Below are 9,481 nucleotides of genomic sequence, written 5' to 3'. Positions count from 1 at the left end.
AATTGGTGAAAACTCCTATGTGGATGCATTTATATTGATTTATAAGGAAGGTGTATACCAATAGAATGATGTCAATGCAGAGTTGCTGCAGTTTAGGTAAATGTTTCATTAAATCAGGCTAACTTTGTGTGCCAATCAGTGCTTAATTGTGCTTAAGCTCTCAAAATAGGATGGAAATGGTGCATAGATATTTTCCTGGTCTTTTGCTTAGCTCTGATTTTCAGCCCAAATCTTTGGGAAGAGGTTGATTATGGGTTAAAGTGGGACAATTATTAGTAGGGCTGGACTGCATGGGCAGGGACACATTCATTAACGATGTACCAATCCAGTTGATGTTTGTTGGTTTGTACGTTTTCGCTAAATATGTATATAGAAACAGAGACACATTATATAAATAAAATAAATTAACTAACATCAATATCTAGCTCCAAAAGATAAATTTTTTACCCCTAAATGTCAAAGCAGGTAATTATTATTAATCCCCTTTTACAGATGGGTAAACCGAGGCACGGGGCGCTGCAGTGTCTAGTTCTAGGTAACGCCACCAACTAGTCGCAAAGCCAGGAATAGCACCCATGACTCTTGAGTCTCAATTCAGTGCCCAATCCATTGGGTGACTCTGCAAGTATTTACCAGTGATTGAATAGTCTTGATTTATCTCTACACTTACCAAATAATTCCAGTTACCCTTTCTTCAAAATTGCTGATCTCCTTTGAGATCTCTCCCAAGGGATAGCTGCAGTTACCTGGGTGATTGGCACCTGGGTCTGAGCACAACTTGAAAAGTAAAATAAAGTTTAAAAAATGTAAACCTGACTCATTTTTTCTCATGATTTACTACTTGGAACAAAGAAAATAAGTGTGAAAGAGTATCTGGGAGTAATGGGAAATGACTTCCTAGGAAGGAGTACTGCAGAAAGGATCTGGAGGTCTTAGTGGATCACAAGCTAAATATGAATCAACAGTATAACACTGTTGCAAAAAAAGCAAAAATCATTCTGGGTTGTATTAGCAGGAGTGTTGTAAGCAAGACACGAGAGGTAATTCTTCTGCTCTATTCCACACTGATTAGGCCTCAGCTGGAGTACTGTGTCCAGTTCTGGGTGCCACATTTCAGGAAAGATGTGGACAAGTTGGAGAAAGTCCAGAGAAGAGCAACAAAATGATTAATGGTCTAGAAAACGTGAGCAATGAAGAAAGATTGAAAACATTGGATTTGTTTAGTCTGGAGAAAAGAAAACTGAGGGGCGACATGATGACAGTCTTCATGTATGTAAAAGGTGGTTACAAGGAGGAGGGAGAAAAATTGTTCTCCTTAACGTCTGAAGACAAGACAAGAAATAACGGGCTTAAATTGCAGCAAGGACGCTTTAGACTGGACATTAGGAAAAACTTCCTAACTGCTGGGGTAATTAAGCACTGGAACAAATTGCCTAGGGAGGTTGTGGAATCTCCATCAGTGGAAATTCTTAAGAGCAGGTTAGACAAACTCCTGTCCAGAATGGTCCTTCCATAAATGCAGGGGACTGGACTAGATGACCTCACAAATTCCCTTCCAGTCCTATGATTCTATGATTTTTGACCTACTTTCTTATATATTTTACCAGCTATCCTTCTGGAAGAAGTGAAAAAGGAGACGTAGGAGCTTGGAAAAATGAAAATTCAGAATCTGAAAATGGAAAACAAAAGCTTGTCACTTTTCAAAAGCCAAAACAAAATGATGGAATGTAGGACATTATTCAAAATTCACAATTCATGACTGAATACATAGTACCTTTCAAGAATATTAGAACTAAAAATAAAACACAAAACGTCAACGTTTACAAACTCAGGAAAGGCAGTTTTAAAGTTGTGCTTCTCAAACAACCAGTGCCTAAATTCTGCCTCACTAACTGATCACATTCTCTTCTTGGTAGAATATAAAATGTGTGAATGACAGAAAATTGGCTTTGCTGCTTATTTAATGTCTGCGTGTCCCATCTACTGAGGATGCTGCAAGTTCACTGACTAATCTTTGTTATTTACATACACTTGCTCCAATTTTATGATCTGAAATATAGGCGGTATATAGAGCCAACCTAGCTGTTTCTCATATGACATTTAGACAGGCAGAGCCCCATCAAGTGTGATGCAGTGAGGTACTTTGTGCCCTGAGCACCTTGAAGGACTGATTCTTAATGAAGACTGGGTAGTGTGTGCCTTTGTTATGCTGCTCATCTAAACAATCATTTGTATGCTGCATCTGTCAATGTCTGTGGGCCTGTCTACACTTACAGTGCTGCACTGGTCCAGCTGTGCCACTGTAACGCTTAGTGAAGACACTACCTATGTTGACAGAAGAGCTTCACCCATCGGCATAGGTACTCCACCTCTCCAGGGTTGCCAATTTTGATTGGATGTGTTCCTGGAGGTTTCATCACATGACGATCAAGACTCCAGGACAATCCTGGCGGGTTGGCGACACTACACCTCCGCTAGAGATGGTAGCTATTGTCGATGGGCGAAGCCCTCCTATCCTGTCCACATAGCACCATAGCACAGTCTACACCGGGAGTTTGGTTGGTGTAACTGCATTGCTCAAGAGTGTTTTCCACACCCCTGAGCAATGCAGTTATACCAAGATAAGTTTGTAGCACAGACCAGCACTAAGAAGAAAGCTGTAAAGCACCGTGAATGTTATTCAATTAAGCAGAAATTGTGTAAAGAACCAGGAGGGGACGGGGGGCTAGAGGGCATGAGGAAATGATGGGGAAAGTTAGTGCTTTCCAAGGAAGATTCAGAGGGATCTAGTGGAAGATTAAAGGGGCAGGGCCTCCTAACGCCCTGTCACAGATTCACCAGGTGGCTCCTTGCAGGAAGTCCAGCCAAGTCAGGCTTCTGAAGGAGATTTGTTCTGCCCCGTGAGGGTGAAATACTGACAGTAAGTATCTGCAGCGACAGCAGGCAGCCTTTCAGACAAGGCCGGGGTTCAATATCTTTTAACAATACAACACAGAATCAGCTCAAGCCGCCACTTGTAACACCGACAGATCCCAGTCAGCAACGGCCGGGATCAAACCTCGGACCTCGGGAGCTCAAGGCATGAGCCCAGGTGCCTCGGAAGCTCCGTAGAAGTGTGGGGGCCCACTGGGGCCTGAACCATGGCCCCGCCCCTAATCCTCCCCTTCCCCCTGGAGGCTCCACCCCCACTCCACCTCTTCCCCCAGAGGCCCTGCCCCTTTCCGTCTCTCCCCCAAAGACCCCACCCTTGCACCACTTCGTCCCCTTGAGGGCCTCCCCTCATGCTATCTCTTCACCTGAGGCCCCGCCCTCAGGCCACATCTTCCCCCAAAACCCCTTCTCCGCTCACTCCTCTCCGCCCCTCCCCTCCCGTCACTTGCCATTAAGGCAGGTAAAGAGTGGGAGGACAGTTTTAAGAGTGATGGTGCCATAGGCCACAGTTCCCCCTAGTTCTGGAGCCTCTGCGTACGCCTACACTGCGTGAGCCAAAAGACATCTCTCTTAGCCAAGGCTGTAGTAGGCTCATAAATTGCTAGCTGGTCTTACTACTACTAGAGGGAGACAGTGCCGCAACAAGCAGGCATGGGTTACGCAACGTAATCATTTATTAGTCTCTTGGCATACAGAATCTAAAGGTTCTGGATTAGTTGGAGGGAGGCAGGCTCAGGATATATTTCCTGTTGGTGGAAGCCAGGGTGTTGTCATGACCTACCTCTCCTGAACTCATCCAACCCGGCTTTGTTTCCTGAGGGATTTCTACATTGCAGCTGGGAACATGCCTCCTACCCAAAGTAGGACTGAGCAAACTTGTGCAAGCTCCGCTCCAACCAGCACTCTAAAAAGACCAGCGGAGATGTCACAGCACTGGCAGCTGCCTGACCGAACCCCTTCGTCCAAGCTCAAGTGACTAACCCAAGCCACTGGCCATGTCCCAATGGCCACACTCTTGCTTTCAGCACATTAGCTCAATCAGAAGTAGTGTGTCTGTCTACTCAGCCAGGGAGGTATGGTCCCAGCTGTAGTGCAGACATACCCCCAGACCACAAAGTCCTGTCCGTGTCTGTGTGCCCTAGGATGGCCAAATTTGGTTGGACATATTCCTGCAGGTTTCATCAGATGACATAGTCTTTAATTAAAGATTAATCTTTTAATTCTTGGAGACTCCAGGACAATGCTGGAAATTTGCAACTCTGCATACCCTGCTCTTATCACAAACACCTTCCCCTTTTGTTCTGCATTGTGGGCCTTTTCTCTACTTCCTTGCAAGTCTTGGCTTTGGCCCCTACATGTGGCTATCCCGTCCTCTGGGGTTTCCATTGAATCTCCCAGATTCTCCATTCACATGAGTAAGCTCTGTTCCACTGGTTCTCAAACTGGGGGTCATGACATTGTTGGGGGAGTTGTTTATGATTGTCATATGTGTTTGTAAATAGGTTTAAATAGTCCCCTGTTAATAGATAGAAGGCGACCAGGCCAGACTCCATATGGGATCTTGAATCCAAAATGGGGTCATATATTGAGACAGGGAGACACTGATGCTTGGCAGGATGCCAGCAAGACCAATCTGTCTGGAGACAGGGCAAAAAGGCAGGAAGCCTGTGATTGGAGTGCCGGGTGCACGAGATTAGAGTGCTGTGTGCACGATATTGGTGCCGTGTGCACCACCCGGAGAGCGGGAAAGATTCTAGCCACTGATTGGCTAATGAGGAAGCAAACCAAAGTGATTTAAGGAGGCCAGTGCCACAATTCGGCGCTGTCCATCTGAATGGCAGTGTGGTGAGGGCACGCTTGGTTTGTGCGGGCATCAAGAATCGAGGACGAGAAGCAGCCGACTGCGGACCAGGCCAAGAAGCTGACGACTGCGGACCTGGAGCCGAAGCAGACGAATAAGACCAGATTGTGAACAGCACCCCTTGGGTGGAGCGAAGATCAATTGTAAATATTTAAATCTGAGGGAACCCAGGGTTGTGTTGCTGGTTTTGGACCTGGGGTTTATCCCCATTGTTTATTCTTAACTTCAGTGGTTTTGTGTTTATTATTAGTCACCACAATAAATTGTCCTTTGATTGAACACCAGCGGTGTGATTTACAGCCTGTCCCCGGTGATAGATCCGGAAGCCAGGGTAAACGAACTTCCCCTGTAACGACATGGTCATGCAGGGGGTCACGAGCTGTGAGCTCCGAGTCCCAACCCCCACCAGGCATGGGGCTGGAAGCCTCCCTGCTTCCGCCTGGAGGAGGAACCTGGCAGGAGGGGTCGAGTGGTTATATACAGATACTGCTCACCCCACCCGCCCAACGTTTCTCCGCACCCTCTTAGTGGACTGTGGGTGGGGGAGCGAGAAGCAATGTCAGGGCAGTGCTGTGTGGCGAGCATCAGCAGCTGCTTCTTTCTACCCTCCCCTTACGCAGCCCAAGTGGAGAAAATGGCCTGGATGCAGGGAGCCCTGACGTTACTCCTCGCTCCCCCTCTCACAGCCCCTGAGGCCCTAGGAGTGCATGGAAAAAGTCCTTTCCAGGTGAGAGCAAGCAGAAATACCAGCCGTTCCGTGCATACAGATCTGTTTCCCCAGGAGTGGGAGTGCAGGGGTCAGAGGTGAAGAGGGCACAGTGCAGGTTAGGGGTGAAGGGAGAGTGGGGAGCCCATGGGGGCTAGGGCAGGCACCCACAGAGGTGAGGGGTCACACTCAGACGCTTGCTATGTGAAAGGGGTCACCAACACAAAAGTTTGAGAACCACTGCTCTATTCAGTCTATTACTTATTTTGGTCTCCAACCAGGTGTCCAACCTTGTCCCTTCCCTTTACGCTCAGTGCATAGCCATACCAAGCACAGAAGGAAAGTGAGGCAGATGAATCATAAAAACATTTCCAACATTTCCACATTCATCACACACCCACAGTTCCATTTGTAGTAAGAAGTGAGAGCTTAAGGCCTGTAAAACAGGCTAAGGCCTAAATGGAAAAAGCCGAGTGAACAGAAGTCTAAGGGGTCACTCAAGTTAACTGAGACTGGTACAGGAAAGTGCTGATTCTGCAAGATTGTAAGATTGCCAAAATATTACTAAAATATGTAGTAGGTATAAGAGGTACCAAGATACTAACTCTCTGAAATGACACTTTTATGGATAGAAATGATACATGGAGTGGCGGTGCCCAAATCAGCCAATCAATGGAAAAAGGTGGTATTAGACTACGTCAGGAGGGTGGCAACTACCTACATCAAAGGGGGCAGAACGAAAGTGTCTGTAACAATGTATAAAAGAGGTTGTCAGAGGGAATACCGGCGTCCGGTCTAGGGGATAACAGAAAGTCCCACCGTTGGGCCGAGACCATTGTAACGCCGCCTATGCGAAATTGACCCAGAAATACTCTGTAAGTCATTTCTCATTGTGCCGCACGCAATAAACCTGGCCTGGGTGCCTTCGTGGCTCAGCTAATCTGTGGTCGTGTCGACTCATTCGATCGTGAGAGCCGTCTCAGTTTTCTGATCAGAGCTGGGACAGCATCTACACAGGGACACACGCACGCAGCCTACACTGATAAACATCGGTTACCAACACACCGATTACCACACCATTGTTCCTGAGTCCCAAGTGCCTGGAAATTGTTGACTCAACCCAGAGCGAGCCAAGGATTGTGCTCAGTACCTCATAGGATCATATTTCATCAGACAGAACTAGGACTTCCTTGTAAGAAAACACACACTACCTTTGTTCCCAAATCTCACGTAAGCTGCACCTGTATTAATGATGATGGAATAAATGGGCCTGACAAGCCAAAGGTGTTAATTAACATGCTGCTAAAACTGTCCAACATCAAACAGCTTTAAACAAGGTTTGGGATTTGGTATATGTAGCCCTCAGTTTGCTTAGCACCATGGCAAACACACCATTAAACATCCTTTAAACTTTTTATTAAAGATGAAAGGGGGGGGGGGGGGACAGTTAAAACATTTGACATGTAAAATATTAAATGAGGCTTTTGTTTAAACCAGAGCCATTTTTCCCTTTTCCTTTAGCTGTAGGGAGATTTCATAAGGAAAACCCCTTTGTGTGATAGTTTTTTGTGTGCTGTTGCAGAAGGCAATGGCTGTGTTTTTTGGGGAAGAGAGAAAAAAATTAATTGAGATGGGCTGGAGCTGTTGTTAAAAGTTTGATCCCGTTTCCTAGAAGGCAAACCAGGACAAACGTACACACCAGGGGAAAAGAAAGAACAGCAAAGATGAAAAATACAACTGCCATCTCTGGTGTTGACTTTCACCTGCCGTCTGACTGCTGGAAAAACACAGGCCTGGCACATGGTCTTATTAGCCACTCCAAGGCCTGGCAGCCTTTTACCAGTGTTGGGTAGGGTTGCCCAGGCTTGTCCTGGAGTCTCCAGGAATTAAAGATGAATCTTTAATGAAAGATCATGGCATGTGATGAAACCAACAGGAATACATCCCACCCAAATTGGCACCCCTAGGACTGCTTCGATCACTGGTTTCAGCTGCTTTTCTGGCCATAGGCTTACAGCAGTGATGCAACAGATGCTGTCTCGGCCAACTTATTAAACAGAAGACGAAAGATGGATAGGAAAAAAAAGAAGAAATGAGACAGGCAAGGAAAAGGACACAAGGGTGGGGGTGGTCAAGGGTCCACAAGGTTGGTGCTATACCATTTTCCATCTTTGTTTTGATTGGATTTTATATTTCTCCATTCCTTTTCTTTTTCTTTTTTTAACTTCCTCCTCCCTCCAGGGAAAAATTGTGGAAAAAATACAAACAGGAGAAAAAGATCCGTCTGACCTCCTGGAGGCTTGGCCAACTCCTATCCCTCTACCTCACCTCCCCAGGTCTCTGTTTCCCTTCTAAAAAGTGAGAAAATCCAAATGTACAGAAAACAGGTGTTTAAAAGTATAAGAAAGTGGGGGAAATAACATCTATCATCTTCTTTTTACTAATTGGAAAAAAAATTTAAAAAAGATTATTTTAAAAAAATAAGTTAAATAAGGTTTAAAAGACTTGACAAATTCAAAAAAGAATAATGTTTTCACATCTTTCCACTTGGAAAATAGTAGAGCTGTCAATGTATTTTTGACCTACTTTTTTTTCTTTTTCTTTTTTTAAAGTGGAAAACCAAAAAGAAGGGTAAAATCCAAATACCATCTATCATCTTCTTTTTACTAATTGGAAAAAAAATTTAAAAAAGATTATTTTAAAAAAATTTAAATAAGGTTTAAAAAAAAAAAGCTGTCAATGTATTTTTGACCTACTTTTTTAAAGAAAACCATTTCCTTTCTTTTGAAAGAGTGGAAAAGAGAAAAAAAAAATTAAAAACTGACAGGGAATTTTTTGGGTCAGTTTTCAAAATCCAAAACAAAATGATATTTTAATAAGAAATGTGTGAAAATGTGGTATATTATTCCAAAATTCATCATTCATGGTTATTGCATATTACCTTTCAAGAACATTAGAGTGCAACACAAAACAAAATAAAACGTAACTTGTGCCTTTGTCGTGCTGAGCATTGATTTGTATGGTATGCACCATGAACGTCTGTGAAGAAGGGTGCAAAGCAACCACAAACCACTATTCAGTTAAGCAGGCATGACTTGCAAGACGGAGAGGCTCTGGGTGCAGGAGGAGATGGCAGGAAATGTGGGTGGTTTCCAGGGAAGAATCATAGAGTTGTAGTGTTTAAGGCCAGAAGGGACCAGAAGATCATCTGGTTGCCAACAGTCCGGTCTTACAAGGGAAGTCCCTTATTTAAATATGCTGACTTAATCTCTTGAGCACAGCCCAGTCTAATTTCCCTATGCAGGCTCTGTCTGGAGTTGTGCTGAAGGGTCAGAATCAGGAAGAAGTAGGGTCTCTGCTCACAGAGTCTCTGCCAGCGTCCCCAGCAGAGGACCATAGCTGCTGGTTGGTGGCTGGGATGCTGGGTATGAAACCGAGCTGCAGGGTCTGTGGGGGGGCGGGAGGGTTTTCAGGGGGACCAGGGTGCATGGAAGGAATTTGCTGAGTATCTCCCCTTCGGTGTGCTCAGACTACCTTAGCCATCCTCCCAGTGCATCGTGGGCCGCAGGGGGCAGCAGGCACGGCAGATTGGCTTGTTACAGTGCCAGCTGCGGCGTGGGCCTGGAGGGAGGCCCAAAGTGCCAGATTGTTAGCTAGTGCCGGGGAAAGCCCTGCTTCAGCTGTGGACACCGGCCCGTGGCTTCCTTGGCAGGCGTCTCCATCGAGGGCCTGTCTCAGGCCAAGATAAAGTGTGATGACAACGGGGACAGGTAGTGCGATGTATGCTACTGGATGATGGAGCCTCTGTAATGATGAGGGCATCAAGGACAGCCCTTTCATCGCCCACATCAAACCAGCTGCCAACGAGTACTTCCCAGAGACGATACAGTCGCCTTGGCCTGGCTCAACCTCCCCAGATAGTATGGGAGTTCCCCAGCCCAACCCTCCTCTGCCCAGTCAGATCCAGCCCTCTCAACCCCTGC

The sequence above is a fragment of the Emydura macquarii genome, unplaced genomic scaffold (genome assembly GCF_026122565.2).
Source record: "Emydura macquarii macquarii isolate MOO-44397 ecotype Brisbane River unplaced genomic scaffold, CSIRO-AGI_Emac_v2 contig_440, whole genome shotgun sequence".
NCBI classification, from domain to species: domain Eukaryota; kingdom Metazoa; phylum Chordata; order Testudines; family Chelidae; genus Emydura; species Emydura macquarii.
The sequence above is the reverse complement of the archived record's forward strand: the minus strand, read 5'-3'. Positions refer to the sequence as shown.